Source organism: Aulonocara stuartgranti, assembly GCF_965226115.1.
Source record: "Aulonocara stuartgranti genome assembly, chromosome: 17".
NCBI classification, from domain to species: domain Eukaryota; kingdom Metazoa; phylum Chordata; class Actinopteri; order Cichliformes; family Cichlidae; genus Aulonocara; species Aulonocara stuartgranti.
This window is the reverse complement of record NC_138953.1, coordinates 12,192,908-12,205,868: the sequence shown is the minus strand read 5'-3', so window position 1 is coordinate 12,205,868 and position 12,961 is coordinate 12,192,908.

Here is a 12,961-nt window from a genome sequence, read left to right as displayed (position 1 = left end):
TGCAATTACCCAAATAACATTGTGTTATTGAGTACTAAGTGATCTCTGAAGCTGTAGGCAAAATAAAATGAAGCTGCCATGTATAGTCTACTGTGTGAATGACTGTTTAATGATGACCTGGAGGTGACATACATGTAAAAATATTCTGACACTGTGACATTGAAAACTACACTCAACATACCTTACTAACCCATTTATGTATCTCTGTAATTCACCTCTCAGGTATAGCTGATTATAAGCCACGAAATAGGCATAAGCCCATTCACAGCAAGATCTTTATGTGATGTTCGGATGTCTGGAAAAATTCAATTTCAAACTTTCATTTCAAAAACTAGGAAAAAAAAATCTTAATCCTTCTTGCTAGACAAAACATTGCACTGCTTTCGTGTGTCGGTTTTCAATCCCACTGACTCCTTGATTCAGTCTATTATATACAGCATTACAGTGAATGTATTATTCGTGCACTCGTTTGCATTACATTCAATGATACTGTGAAAATCTTTAAGTTGAATTTATTCTAAAATTAACCATCCTAACAACAAGGCTGACAACAAATTAGCTTTTAGGTCCATGACTTTCTTTGGGTCCTTGGTTAAGTTCATGTCACTCAGTGTGTTGACCCAGACATGACGTAAAAGTCACAAGACATGCACAAAAACATTTTTTAGACACTCCAGGAAAGCAAAAACGAGCTGTGACTATTACACTGACTTACTGTTGCCACTTAACTTGTTAGCAAACAGCTGGCTTTTAAGATGATTATGGGGCACAAATATTTTTTTAGAATTAATTTTTATTTTTTAAGAACTCATTAGGGAAAGATTTTATTCCTCAAGTGCCAAATGCTGCACTCTGTCCAGAAGCTATTTGCCATATGTGTTTGTCATTGCTTAATTGCTCAGGGTTGTTTGTTATCAGCTGAGCTTTTAATAACCAAAGTTGCACGATAGACAAATAATTTGAAGTTTTCCATTATAAAGATATTAGCTACAGATTCTGTGTTGACCATGGTTCATTATTTTTAAAAAATGTTAGCTCTTTAATATTAAAAAAATGTCTTTTCAGCTCTGCATATCTAAAAGAGTAGTTCTTTATTATTCATATTTTAAAACAGTCCTTGTAATCCACGTATGCTCTACTTGGCCTCAGTATAACCCTCCTTTCTGACTGGTTGCCGCTATTAAAATGACTTTGAACAGGAGGTGGGTGAGGCTGTTGTGCTCATAATCAGAGCTTTGACTGGCTGTACATAGTACAAAGCCTGTGTTTTTGTTTTGCCAGGATTACCTGGACACATAATCGACCTACTATTTGAAACAGGGCATGTTTATGAGTGTTTAAGCTGAGCTTCTACTAGCATAGATGCTAGTACAAGCACAACAAGGGCCTATTTTTCGTTGTCCAACATGTACTGTGCTCCGAAATTTGAATGAAGAGGTTCTATATTTTGCAATTTTTGGGGGGGTCAAGATGTTCTTATTAGCCAAGTAATACTGTAGTGTTTTATTAAGAAGGTGAAAGAATATCTTTCAGGTTTTTTAAATAAATCAGTTTAAGTAACTTTATTTCGAGGATGACATTCCTGTACTCTGGTCCCTAATATATAAATATTGCATGTGCATATATTTCAAGCAGAGCTTTTTCCATTTGGCCACTGCATTATGCCTTCTTCTGAACTGCACTACAGGAGGTGCTTAAATTACAGGTCAAAAGACATTTTGTCACTAATGGAGGGCATGATTTGTGGGGGACAATGTGTTTACTTCTGCCTTGTTTATATTTACAAAAGAAAATATATTCCATGTTGATATAATTTGATGAACAACCACTTAAGGGTGTCTGTTGCTGGTGAGATATCTTTGGCACAAAGAGGCTTTGTTAACTTTTCCACACATAGAAAATTATTAATCACGTTGTCAGGAAAGTCCTTTTCTGCTGTTGCAAGCATTAGCAATCATAAATTCAAGTTGATGACTGGTGAAGTTCTAGTTTTTACTTTAGCAAGGATGTGTCAACTTGTCTTATTAGTTGATGATATAAACATTATTCTTTTTCGACAGTAAATTATTTTTATCATTACTACCATTGTAGCCATCTATCATGTTAAAGTCTGCTGTGCATATGCTAGACCAATTTTATTTCCTACCTGTTACAGTTATTTTCACCTGACGCAAGCCCTTTGTAGTGACTGAATAAGCTCTAATTATATGTTGACACAGATTCCAAGGTACCAGATGTTTTGGTGTTCAGTGTTCAGGCATGTGAGCACATTCCTGTGCCTGAAAAAAGATAGATGTTAGTCAGCTGTCTGTCAAATTAGAAATCCCTAGAAATCCCTGATGTTGGAATTATGCTAATTTGATGCTTTTTTTTTCAGTTAAAGGTGGGAGGTATGCAGTTGTCTATTATTGTCTTGGAATGTGATCTTGTAATTTATTAAATAATATTGATTTGCATAGCAAAATACTCTCAGAAGGCAGACTGTTTTGAGGGAACAGCATAGTCTCTAATCAAATTTCACTATATCTATAGTTCAGTGCTTGAGGCAAGAATGATTAACTTAGTTTGTTATTCTTGTATTATAAACAAATATTGATTATTAACTGCAATATTGGTACCATTTTTACACTGCAATGCAATTAGGATTGGTTTTAAATACAGACCCAATATTTTGTGTCTTTTACTTTTAATAGTAAAAGAAGAAACTCCATATAATCTCCTTGAAAAGTAGAATTATTACATTCACCATGACTAAGGGAGTCTTCACATATGCTCATTTTAGTTTGGCTAAATTGGACTCAACCCCTTTAGTTGAATTTGCTTTTCAACCTGAGGAAGTAGACTTATGGATCCATTCTGGATCATTGTACGTTATACCACAAACAGACAATAAGGAAGAAAAACACTTAAACCAAAATGTATGAAAAATGTATGAAAACATGTTAATACAAAATATGTTCATATGTTACTGAAATGTGACAAATTCATTTATTACTTAATAGAAGTAATAATAATAGTTTTAACAAAAAGAACAGGCCTAGCTTAACAGATTCATGGCATTTCTAAACAGCAATGCACCATCTGCTGGCATATGGCTGCATGACACTATTGCACCAGCACTGGACAAAAATTAAAATGTAAAACAAACTGACTGAACGACTTGTAGGTCTAGTACCGACTAGTAACAATAGCGATGATTAGTCATCTAGTCATTCCTAGCTGTTCACTTTGAAGCTAGGGTTAGTGGTATCTGGGAAGTCCCTCCATTTTTTTTAAAGATTAAATAGTATACTATGTTTTGATTGAGAGATTTCTGAAAAATTTAAACGTACAGCTCTGCTATTACTTCCGACATAAATAAAGACAGAAAACTAAACAGTAATCACATTTGTAGGGTTAGTGAAGTTGGACTAGCGGGCATATAATGATGTGCTACGTGATCACTAGCTACACAGCTATGGTTAGCATAATATAAACACATTAGCACAGTGAAGCTTGAGGATGAACGCTAACCTTTTTCCACTCGATAAAAGTTAACGCGAGGGTTACTGGTGGTTAGGGACAAATGCAACAGCATGGCAGGATCCTGTAAACAGACCAAACTTCAGTCAGGAGAACTACTGAGATTATTCATCCACCATACGAGACGAGGTTAGTCATTAATATACTGCTGCGTGGGCTGGGCTGTTTTAAAAACTGAGCTTTAAAATGAATAGTGGTAGGTAAAACCAAGAGAGGAGAGGCCGACAGTGATCACTGACTGTTTTTAGGAGCTTGTTGAGATTAAATGAACAAGATACAAAACATTACAACATGTTAAAAACATGTTAATAAACGCAGAGTAGTTTGGACCCAAAAGCAGGGTTCATACGTCATCACTTAAAGACCGGATATCCCACCTCCAGTGAATGGTTTAATGCAGTACAGTTGTTATTATTATCACTTGTTACATCCTGTTTATGATAGTTAAATAACATTCACATAAGCAATAAAATTGTCTCTTGTAAACTGTATGTGGTGTTAAATAGACCTATACTACTGCGCTTGAATGTGATATTTTAAGAGCCATATATCTTTTGAGGTGGTATTCATCATGAAAAGTTTGAGAACCACTGGTCTACGGTACTTTCTCCTCATGATGCTACAAGTGGGAAATTAATTCCTCGGTCCAACTTTGAACCAAGGAGAAGGTTTTTTTGACCTTATAAACTGCTTTGGACCAGAGCAACAACACTGCACTTTGGACACCTCAAAACGTAATTTTACGCCCATTCACTTTATGATGGGAATGCATTCATTTTGTTAAGAAATAGATTTTCTTTAAAATAAAATTTAAATTGCACAGTCCTGTGTGACGACAGCTTGCACCAATCCAGTGATGATCTGACCTTTTCCTTGACAACTCCAAAATGGTTAGTAATTACTATCGCTGACTTAGTGAATGAAAGATATATATCATTCTGTTACAGCTACTACAAGCTCAGTCCCTGAAGTCTACAATCCACCATCTTGAGACAATCTGGCATGTGCTTTTTACATGAAGCTGACAGCTTAGGCTGCACAGCCAGGAAAGGAGAGGCATTTTTTTTATTGCTTTTACAAAGACCTGGAAAACCAATCAGAGACCGAAAGGTGTTGTGAATTCTGATTTTAGGCAATTGGTAATGGATGAAAACCTTAAGATCATACATCCATGATGTTCTTGGATGCATTACAAAAGCCCTAATAGTGGTTATAACCTTTAGAAACTTGCGAATTTGAAGAACATTGTTTAGTTCCGCTGTATTTTGCAAAATGGGATGCCATGTAACTACAAATCAACTATTAACCCCAAAACATGTCTAAGGTTTTGAATAGACACTTTTAATAGAGTTGGAAGTTATAAAATGCTGACTTGACATTTGAAAGTTGTTTGGATTTTTTTGTGGTTGCAATGTTCTGTCTCCTACAAGTTTTTTTTATTAAATGTCACAATAGACAATTTTACTATGCAACCGACAAATAAAAAGGCATTATGTCTGATACACTCTACCTCGAAAAATAATGGTTAAAATCATTGCCAATTCATGTCAGCGTGTCAACATGTGATGCTAATTTCTTCATTAGTTGAAGGATCTAATAGCACAATCAAAAAAATGCATGACTGTACTGTGAACTACTATATTGTTTTCTTAAGTGTTAATGCGAAGCACATATTAAAATATAGATGCACACAAAAAGTGTGATTATCCAAAACAATATGTGCTGCCTTCCACCTCCAGCTTTTATTTGTTAATTTCACACTATTTACCAATAAAAAAAAAAAATTGCCATCTATTCTTTCAGATAATGTCTGTTTTTTATGGAAATCACTGTTATAAATGGATGCCAAGTTACGTCTTACTAAATAGAAGCATTTGTATATACATTTCATGCCTCATAAAAACAACAGCATGATGTTCCTTGATTTAAAACCGGCCAGTGTTGTTTGTCAGGTCAAGGGCTATAACTTCTTTTCTTTTTACTTTGGAAAATGCAGAACTCGGACATAGGACTTTAATAGCCTTTCAGTGCTTTGTCTTTTGCTTCAAAATGAGTGCCATACAATAATAATAATGATAATAATGAAGCTTCATATACTGACATTGGAAAGTAAAATCACTTCTAAAGAAAAGCAGCTTCTTCCAGTGATTCATTTGAGTCACGGGGCCCTGATAGCAAAGGTCCAGTGTCATCAAGAGGTAACACAGCTAGAAAACAAACTATTGTGTAATGGTCAGATGTGATAGGTTGTCTGAAGTATAACATTAGCTTTGGATTTGCTCTGTTTGCTAACAAATCCTGAAATTAACCAATGAGTGATTAATTAAACCATAAAAATATCCATAGCAAGTAAATAGCAAGCAAAATTTATTTTAGCAAGTAAAATTTATTTTACTTGCTATTTGGTCACATTGCTTGAAAAAAAGATGCTCAATTTAGGGGGAGCACAAAAACCTATTGTTTATTTTCTAGGCTGTCAGACTTAATCATAGTTGAAGGAAATTATCTGACAGCCAATCCACCCCTGAAAAAGCCATCACAAGCAATTATCAAACAGGGTTAAAAACCAGATACAAACTACAACAATTTCATCAGGAGTTTTTGCTTCATTGACTGTTTTTTATTTATTTATTTTTTAAATCAAGGTCTTTAGAGAGTCAAGGTGTACATTCAATTGTATGACCATTTCTTTTGTGCTTTCTAAATCATTCTGTTCTGTGAAAATATTTTCTATTATCCCAAGCCTGAGAGATTTTTTGGACCTCTTACTTTAAAGAGGTACTATTAAGTCTGGAATGGCTGTTACCAAAACCACCTAAAATGTTAGTTGTGGATTTAGGTGGTCTACAAATCAGAATGCAGAATTAGGCTCATTACATGCTGCATAATCTAAGTCAAGCATGTTTTGATGAAACACTGAAATTTTATTGTTTTATTACGCTTTAATGCCAGAGATCCAAAGGTATTGAGGGGTACAGATGAGGATATCCCAGATTGTTGCATCTTGTGGATGCAGTAACTCAAGAAATAAGTCACCTGAGATTTTCAAATTGATAACATAGGTGCATCTACTAAAACATTTGAATGATTTTGAATCTCAGTTACCTGAATCTCAATGTCAGAGTAAGTTTTCTGAAAATCTTGTGAATGTGATAACTTGAGAACAAGGCAATGTAGGATTTTGAAATTGACACCATAGGTGTGTCTGTTAGGAGTTTGAGGGGCGCACTGGCAGTATTGTTTACATTGTTGTGGAGGAATTTTTGAGTCATTTCTAGCGTTGCTTCAGTTCTTTCAGGTTCACAGGTATTTGTTTATGCATAGCTATCTTAAGGTCCTGCCACAGCATTTCAATCATTTTGAGGTCTGGACTTTGACCACTATTGAATACCTCAATTCTTTTATTTATTCATTTTTTTTAGCTATTGTGCTTTAGATTTGCTGGTATTCTTTTAATCATTGACTTATTGCACAAGGACCAAGGCATCTCATGTTTGGATGTTATGCCTTCTTCTGTAGTAAGCAGGGAGCGAGGAACACTGTCACATGCCACAGAGTGCTGCAGCTATTAGCACTGTTATCTCACAGCAGAAAGGTTCTGGGTTGAACCTTTATGTGGCTTTTCCGATGGTGCTCCCTGTATCTGTGTGAGTTTATATGGGTGCTGTGATGTTTTTCTATAGTTCAAAGACATCAGTGCATATGTAGAAATTGATAAATGTGGCTTGTAGTGAAAAGAAAACATTATCTAGGCAAAGTAGAAAGGTTTGTTTACACCTTATGACCACTGAGACCCAGGTGACTAGGGGCAGATACATTTATTGCATCCAACTCCACTAGCACCCAGCAGGATTTGTCCCTGCAGGAGATAATTGTTTGAGCCTTCAGTTTGTTGGAAATCTTGTATAAAACTGTACAGCATGAATTCCACTGGGTTAAGTGGAGGCATGACTCTGAATAGATAATGCCCTGAAAAAATGTCCATGCCCAAGAAGTCAAGTCCAAAATAACACTGCATAAAATTCCCAGTAAAAGCGTGAGGCAAGCTTATAACCACAAGGCTAAAACAATCCTAACTAAGACAGGTATAGTTCAAAGTTTATTCATGAAATGTATAGTTCAAAAACCAAGCATGCAAATTTCATGTTTGTGCTGAAATTGGACAAATACTGATTTTCAACAGTGCTTTTCAGAGACACAGTCCATGCCAACACATCCTTACATATTGTGTAAAAACATAAGAGCATTAATAATGCAATTTAATAAATTATGAATAACTGATAATAGCAGTATTGCTTGCCCTACAATTGCTTTGCAGAGTCCTTAACAAGATATACAATTAATACTGCATTCACATTGTGGTTTGTTCTTTCTAATATACTTTATTTATTTATAACCTTCATAAACTAGTGTAAAGAAGAGCATGGTCCTGGCACTGAGCCTTCTGAAAAATGTAGTCCTTCATTAGCTGCTTTTTTGATATGAAAAGTCAAAAATGCTTTTAGGAAAAGGGGTCAGTACAGAAAGCTGATAAAATGTTATTTCAAAAACCATGTGTTCAGCCACATTTAATCCACTTGCCTCCAAAACAGTTCAGTTCACATGGGTTATAGGGTGGAAGGCAGGTCAATTTCATGTTTCTGAGGCTGTTCCAGAGGGGTCTTTTGGAGCACTGTGGAAGTGCCCGGGAAAGCTATTACCACCTACTGTTTGCCACCTACCTACATTTAAGAGTAAAATCTACATGAATGTCAGAACCTGGGGTAAAAATCTGTGTTGTAACAAGGTGATAAATATTACTTATATAGGGAGTGTTTTTAACATTATAGTTCTCTGTAATATCAATTCTTAACTAGAGCAGTGAGCTTGACAAAAGTTGCGATAATCAGATTCATGCAGTCTATCTTAAGTTCCACAGATATTTGGAGGACTAGCGAGTGATATTTTGGAAAAACACTCAACTCTGATAATGGTTTTGAGAGCCCACTGTGTATCATTAGTACTGATTTGCATCAAGAGTGCTCAAACACCAGAAGAAAAACACCCCATATTATTTATTTATTTATTTTGGTTCTGGTTTTCATCATGAACACATCCATTGAGCTAAAGCATTAGCCCGTTCAGGCACTTGAGCAAAGAGAAGAATAAAGAATGGATGTCTGGACTCACTCACAAATTCCACGTGCTTTGCACAAGACAGGACAAACAGAGTGCAGCACTTCACCTTTGTCAGCATTTTCTTTTGTTGTGTGTTCAACCATTGTTTTATATGTACAAAAAACAGAGAGGCTGCCTATTGCTTTCTTTTAACTGCATGCTGACAGGGCTTTTGCATGTGCATCCTCTTGGGACAGAGCTCTCCAGCTAGGTGGTGTTTTACAGACTTTGCAACTGAACAGCTCTAAACCCCAGGGGCTCTCAAGCAGACACAAATCTCTCTGACATCGTTTGTTTCCTTTTTACATACAGTATAGGATACACGCATTTGGAAACTTGACCGATATCTCATAATGCATCTTGGATTTTAAGCAGTAATTATTTTGAAAATCACAACATTATTCTGCCTGTCATACTGATTTAAATGTTCAGATTGTTGGTTTCTGTTACACAAATTAGACACTGCTTGAAAATGACATGCTGCATTTGCACAGCTTTTGGCTCCCTTGGGTTTACATTAGTTCAGTTTGTATGTCACACAGTCTTCCAATTCCTGCTGCAAATCCAGCACAAAATACTTGATCACAGTGCAGCCAGCACAGTAATATGGGAATTTGTGTCGTGATTTCAGCAGGAAAGAGAGAGAGATTAATGTGGAAAAAATCATGCTGGAAGCACGGGAGAGTACACCGCTGAGTGCTCTTTATGTACTCAGTGCCATGCTTAGTTCAGTGGCGTTCTTAATGTCACCACTAGCTTCCTGAAAGAGTTTTAACATAGACGTGCACAGGACTACTGAAACAGCGTTTCGTGAAATGTTGTGTTTGAAATATTTCAAGCCCACTTGTAGGTAAAATTTCTCTCATGTTTTCTTTCAATCTCCTTATCTTGGATCGCTTTCCATATGCATGGCGTCGTATCATGCTGTTTGGCTGCCACTGTATAAACATAGCCTATGATCTGCAACACAGCTGTAATGCTTTAGAGGAAAACATGTTTTGGAAAATAGTGAATGCAAAGGTTTTATTTTACACTGAACACCAAATAGAAAACAGGCTTCAGACTTCCGCTTCCCGATAAAAGTATCTTGCAGGATGTATTAAATCATTCTTTCGTTAAATGGTTCACCAAAACATTTTATGAGGAAAAGTGAATGACATGCAGGTTTACAAGACAAGACTTGGAAAAAAAATCCATGACATTTTAAGTAAAACTGACATATCAGACGGGAACCCCGAGAATAACAAGCGCCACTGTTCCTTTTTAAAATCTACAGGTCAACAACTTAGAGTTAGAGTTATACATTAGAGCGATCCTGAATCTCTTTTTATTTTAAATTATGTTCAGTATTCCTTTTCTTCAACTGCTATATAGCAGCCTTTTAGCAAATACTATGAATAGTGCAGACAAATGTTTTACAGTTAATGCAAAAATTAAGAAGCCTTCATGGCAGCTATTCATAGCTGACAAATAAGCGTTCAATGATGATAATAATAACAGTACATATAAAATTAGTTTTAATGAATATAAATTTAACATATCAATACACACTGCTTGTAACCAGAAAAATAAAATATTCAAAAATATTGATCATAAGTTTAATTTAAAAGCTGATTTGTGTAATGTGTCTACTACAATATGTGTGTACATATGTTATACTCACCATAATAATTACACATAGTTTTACAGCAATTTCATTACATTTGTTTAACATTAATTTAGTCCACTCCACAGTGGACAGCATTTAAAAAAAATACTTGAATAATAAATGAAATGAAATAGAAACAAATTTACCTTATTACCCTTACTAAATTTCCTTTCACATTGTACCTTTATGGTACAATGTGAAAGGAATTTTTTTTTTGACAATGGATTTCTTGACAATGAATACTAGAGATGCATCGATTGCCTAGCCAGTGCCCTGACTGGTAACTGGCCACTCAGCCTCACATATGATCCAGCTCTTTTCATTCATGTAACCAAATACCCAGTATCATTGCTACTATCAGACCAAGCAGCTGGAAAATGAGCTGATCAGAGGTAACCTATTATTAGATTAGCTCGGGTCAGCTCATTTTAATTTTTTGAAATATAATGCTAAAACTAAAAGCTATGGTAGACTTTTAGCTTTTTTTTTCTTTGCTTGTTTAGTTCCAATCATAAACAATGACAATGTTCCCGCACTAATTGTAACCATTATTTGTTTTTCAACCATATGGTAAAAAATGGTAAATGGCCTGTATTTGTAAAGCGCTTTTCTAGTCCCTAAGGACCCCAAAGCGCTTTACACAACCAGTCATCCACCCATTCACACACACATTCACACACTGGTGATGGCAAGCTATAGTGTAGCCACAGCCACCCTGGGGCGCACTGGCAGAGGCGAGGCTGCCGGACACTGGCGCCACCGGGCCCTCTGACCACCACCAGTAGGCAATGGCTCATTATCTCCATTATAGTCTGGAGATAATGAGCATCTCCAGACTATGCACAAATAATTTAGAAGTGAGAACTAAATGATCCATTAGATAATCTGGCCTGAACACCTGATCTACACACATCTAAAAAGGGAATTGCAGATGAGAAAAACAACAATGAAGTTTTTACCTGGGAATTCAAGACTACAAACTCGTCACATTTAGCAGATAATAAAGTCACTGATTGGTAAGGTTAACTAGCCCAATAGCTAGAGGTTACTTTGAACTGAGAATTGTCAGTTGCTAATTAGTGTACTGGAATTGTCTACTGACACAAGTGCATTGAATTCTTTTTCATGTGTTAATTGCCCTTTTGGTTTTAATAATAACAGCTTTCTCACGTTCTACTGTGCTTTAAGTGGTTAACAGATTTAAAGCATCAAGACGTCTTTCATAGACGGACTAAAACCCAGAGTTATTTATTTGGCTCACTGCATTTCTTTTTCCAAATTTGCCCGGAAAACATCCGATAAGTGACCTGTGAATGCATCTTTGCTAATTCACTATGAGTAGAATGTGTGGTCAAAGATGGACATTACAAAGATGCACACACCACTGCTCTTTTATTCTGCTTGATCTTTCACAATTTCCACCCTGGTTGCTAATTATGCAAAGTGACCCATTTCATCAAGATGATTGTGTAGCACATATGAAGTGAACTCAGTTATGTTGAAGAGAGAAATTGAAAGCAGTAACTATGACAGCTATAAAAACACCACTAACCAATATGTTTCAGCAATGGATGTGTCATTTTTATTTTAATATTGATGTTAACATTCTCTTATACTGCTCTTCAGTACATTTAAATGATCATCCAACCACAGTCCCTCATTTGCATACTGTGTGAGAGGCGTTTGAGTGGCTTTTCTTTGTCAGATGCTAAAATGCTGTTGCCTTCAGATCGATTTCATCATTAAGTCGTCCTGTATTAAGTGGACGACCTTGATGAAGTATGATGTTTCGTATACTAGAAAAGCAAAATGAATTACTTCTTCAATTTAGGCCTTTCCAACATTTCTCCATTATAAGATGCACAATAACAACACAGCAAATAAGCGCAGACGCGCTGTCAGAGCTTTCATTTTCTTGTCATCTCGGAACCCCTGCAGGGAGCTTCAGGAGGAGATGCAGCAATTAATGACTTTTTTGGTCATTTAGACGAGGATGCAGCTGAATTTATGTTGCTCGGTGGGATGACAAGTGTGTCTCCGTGTGCCATAGTTACTTTAGCCCATTACTTGTGATATGAGAAAATAAAGTGTAATACCACAGTGACAGCAAAGCCCAGTATTATATGTCACAGTCAGTTTAAATTTGGCTGCAGGCTGGGCTTTGACAGAGCGTTGTGTAAGTCGACTGTAACACTTTTGATCCAGGTGGTTGCAGCACAAGCAACTCAGCACATTTACTCAATTCCCACTGTAATAATCTACATGTACTGGTGCTTAACTTATATGTTTGTGCTTTGTGTCATCGTTTTTAATATTATTTGAAAGGGATATACAGCCCTAAAAAAATGAATGTTAGAACGGTTGCAAACATATCCAGCTGGTAAAAAGACAAATGACAATTGCTTTATAGATGTTTCTTGTTGCTTGATGCTCTTCCTAGTGAAAAGCATCCACCACCAAATAAAACTTAGTAGAGCTAGTAGCTAGCGTGTCAGTGCTAATCCTGATGTCAATGCTAGCTAGCTAGCTACTAAGAGTCTTTTCAAGCACTGCACATAAAACCACACTCTGCATATGTTTGGGGCATTGTTCTGTGCTTATGTGTTAAATTTTACATGACATATAAACTTACTA